We start from the raw sequence: 4,251 nt of genomic DNA, 5'->3' as shown, positions 1-4,251 counted from the left end.
ATGTCTGATGACACAAACTACAGCGTGATCAATAAACACAAAATGTTGATGTGAATGTGTTTCTTAAAATAACTTGATCCATGAGACAAGCCAGAATCTGGGATCCAAGGCACAGGTAGGCAAAGAGTGAAGTTACTACCATCTGACAAGCTAGTGGGGACTGACCACTGCTGAGGGAACAGACACATTTTTTCCAATACATGAATTATATACACAATACATATTTTATTACTCAGCATAGCCACATGGAGTGTCTCATGACTTCATAACACACAGAGGCCCAACCAACTATACAAAGGTTAGGCCAACTAAAATAAATGTATCTTTTATATTTTCAGATTTACATATTTAACTTTTAGCTAAGTTAAATACGTCGATTTCATCATGTTGAAGGCACATACTATGACTGTGTGATGTGTGCTGGGACTCAACAACCTAGTATCACTGAATGCATGTTTTAATGTGTAAATAAATGGGAAAAAGTTTTTTTAGACTGCTTGAACTTCAAAAAGATGAATTACTGATGTAACTAAATGTTGGTACATCTGTCTATGTTACCATTCTTTCCAGGCTGTTACAAGCTAAGACACCTAAGTTTCTATTAGGGGGCATACAAAATAATGGTGTCCCCTCATTTTGTCATGATGGCACATGGCACAATTCATTTACACTGTGTGTCCTCTGCAGTAGTTTAGGATTATAATGGTCCTTAAGAATTGCCACTGACCCCTTCTGGGCAAAACATCAAGAACCATGATGACCAACCACACAAGGGAAATTTGTGACTGCTTATGTCTTAAGAGTTCAAGTGCCTGTTATTAGTATTGACATAGATCTGCTCCATAAATAATTAACAAATAATTTGAAAATATATTGTCACTTTCAACATTCGTCTCAATCTACCCTAACCCCATCTTGCTCAAACCGAGCAAGTGCATGTGCCAGTGGTCCAGCTATGTTATGTTTCATATAGGTACCCTAATATAGGCCCGGGTAACATCATACCCTTTCACCTACATCACCTCCCCTACACTACACAGTAATGAGCCTTTTAGGATTGAACCTTTACCTAGTTCTAGTCCTGGGCGCAGAAAGATGGTTTCCCTGAACAATAGCATTCTATGACTTCATCTTTAGACTGACACAATATGAATGAATATATTTATAAGGGTTCTTGGAAGCCAGGCTAGGGCTATATCCACCTCCATAATATCAACATACGAGGTTCATGCCATACGTCATCCTCAAACCCAACAATGGCTATTACAAGAAACAAGGGACAAAGGAACCCTAGATACTTTTCTGTATAAATACAGCACCTCTTGCTAGTTAGAGGGAACCGAGACTTCCAGACTGACACACTGACCAGAGACGCTGAGGCTCCTGCATGCAGACGCTCCAGCAGACAGTGGTCTAAACATCCCTTGCTGGGTGTCCAACTCGAGACCAGGATGGGGTCCTATACTCTCTGGCTTCAGGTAATAGGGTTTGACTAAACCTAGAGGGATTCTTGGCTTCACACCTACTCACATGCTAGGTACACTTAGGTACATCTAGAGAGGCATCGTGGGAGTATGCACGCTTTCTTTTATCATGCATTTTATATCCATGTATGTTTTCATGACTATTGCAAAATGGTAGAACTGTACTATCCTTTTATATTCACTCTACTGCTCATCATATATCTCTGCAACTGTCTAACGGTTGTCACAGCACAAATATTACACTAGAAGAACAGCAGTGCAATAAATACTTATTGTAAACACGCCAGACTGTTTCTTCTGTGTAACTCTGAGAGAACCTAAGTGAGCACGAGTGACTGAGTGAAAGGTAGTATATTGGTCCACAATCCTGGGGGATCAGGGTTGTCATGTTCCAAAGTTGCCAGAAACTATTTTTTCCCCGATAAGAGGAGATTCTAGTGCCACTATGAGCTAGCTAATGCATACAGGCTAACATACTCGGTGGGGGTGCTCAGAGTTAATCTGCCACCAATCCTACAGTTTATGCTATCCAAACACGGAGGTCCTGTATGGGTAATAGAGGAACTACACTACAGCTAGATTACAAGTACAGAGAAAAGATCTTTATCAAAGTGCCCCGTTACATTGCACCAACCCACCCAACGTCAAGCATGATCCGATGATGAAGATTGGCCCTCAGGTGGGTGAGGCTCTGTGCATCCTTAAAAGGATACCTCTGGTTGTCTGAACAGCCCACTGGCAGAATCTTGTTTTGTCAGACCAGTCCACGTACGGAACTTCAAACTACTTTTTGCTTATTATCAGCAGGGAGGATGTGTGTTGTCCGATTATTCCTCTCATTCCCTCATATTCTTATAAAGGTGCCACATGTATGACTTGTACCAGCATGCGGGTAGGGGAATCTCCTGGCAACTAAGGTTCTCAGGGGTACTCTAATGCCTTTGCAGCATTCCCTGTATGCTCTACTGTAAACAATCCCACAGTAGCCCTCTGTACCTAAAGCCAAGATAGGAAAACTGTTCTTCGCCTGTGCAGAGCTCTTGTGCCCATTTGAAAAGTGTGGCAATGGAAATGAGGACCTCTGTTGTCACTCTAGACCAGTTCTTGGGGCAGTCCCTCTCCTGCTGGGAATGATGCTTGACTGACTCGGGGAACAAAGGAGGGCCCTACCCAGGTGTCAGCTAGCATTTGCCTGTGACAGGGTAGGCCTCTTTGAAATTAATCAAGATCTTGGGCACAGCCTAGATGGTCCTCCTGCCAGAGAAACAGACACATGTCCACTAATTCAATGCATTTGTCCGCCCTTGGGAGTAGTTTTTACACATCATTCAGGGGGTTATTGAGCTTCCAGGTGACAGTTGGAATGCATCCATATGAACCTCCAGTGGCTGTGGGCAAGGAAAGGGCAACTTTTTTAAGGTACATTATTAAAAATATTTATTTCAAATCTTATTTCACCAGTTAGTTAGGCTTGTAATAAATGTTTCAAAAAGTCCAAGAATTAATTTTGTAGCTAATTCCTAACTGGGGATCTCATTATTACATTTAGTATTGCATCCCAATGCTCTTCGACGCAACAGCCAACCTTGCTACAGTTGAGGCCTTTTCACTGTTGGGCCCTTTTCACTGTAAGGACACATTTAACATTATACTTTTCCATACTCTACTTTCACATAACATGCTCAATGCCTCATGGACAATAAGACATACTTAGGGGTGACTTTAAAAGACAGTCCTAGGGACTTATAAGTAAGTTAAATATGTCAATTTCATCATGTTGAAACAGGGTGCTCAGACCATTTTCCACTGGTTAGCAGGAGTAAAGTGCACAGAGTTGTACAGCCAGCTAAAACAGTGAAGGCAAAAATGTAGGGGTATATCACACAAATGATGGGTATTTCCAACAGTATTCCAGAAGGGAAGGAGAATATTGATAGTACATCCTTCAGTACTGTTTTACTACTGAAACTATTCAACATGCCTTTGGATGAACCCCTAAATATTGATTTGGTCTCCCTTGAACTGCTAACGATAGAGCACAAAACAGAATTATAAGTGTGTGCTTTGTAAAATACAATCAAGCATGCATGATATTAGAGGCCGGCTGCTAAGAAACAGAATAAATGACTTGACAAGCAAAAAGAAAGAAATATTAACTAGATCTAAGGACAAAAATTAAACAATAAAACCTCGGATATGGCATGATATATACCAGAAAATACAAATGCATCTTCAATGATAGAACTAGAATCCTAAATCGAGCACTAGAGAACTTCCTGGAATCAAATAACATAGATGACAAGGAGACAAACCAAATGACTAACCATGATGTCTCAATGACATGTGGGTTGGGAGATTCCCTCCATCAAAAGCTATATGTGGTGATGCTTACGCTCACCAACTAATGTGAAATGGTTGACACTCATCACCAGTCCACAGGATGACACTTGTTTAGTAGCGCCTCTCACATCAGTTTATCTCCTGTTACCTCTGCTCTGACTGAGCCTACTGGACAATTTGCTGCTCATCAACACATTTTAGTAATACCAAGGATTGTCATTAGCTGCATTGATTGCCTGAAACACAAAAGACATAACAACCTCATCAAAAGGCAAAGCATCCACACCCACTTGAATAAACTTGGAACTAGAATTGTCTTCTGTCAAGACACCAACCTTTATTAAGCAGAAAACCTTACATTGAAGAAAAAATGTGTGGGAGAAGCCACCTTCTCTCAAGTTGAAAGAAAAGAAATGGAGTAGGAGTA

The sequence above is a fragment of the Triturus cristatus genome, chromosome 8 (genome assembly GCF_964204655.1).
Source record: "Triturus cristatus chromosome 8, aTriCri1.1, whole genome shotgun sequence".
NCBI classification, from domain to species: domain Eukaryota; kingdom Metazoa; phylum Chordata; class Amphibia; order Caudata; family Salamandridae; genus Triturus; species Triturus cristatus.
The sequence above is the reverse complement of the archived record's forward strand: the minus strand, read 5'-3'. Positions refer to the sequence as shown.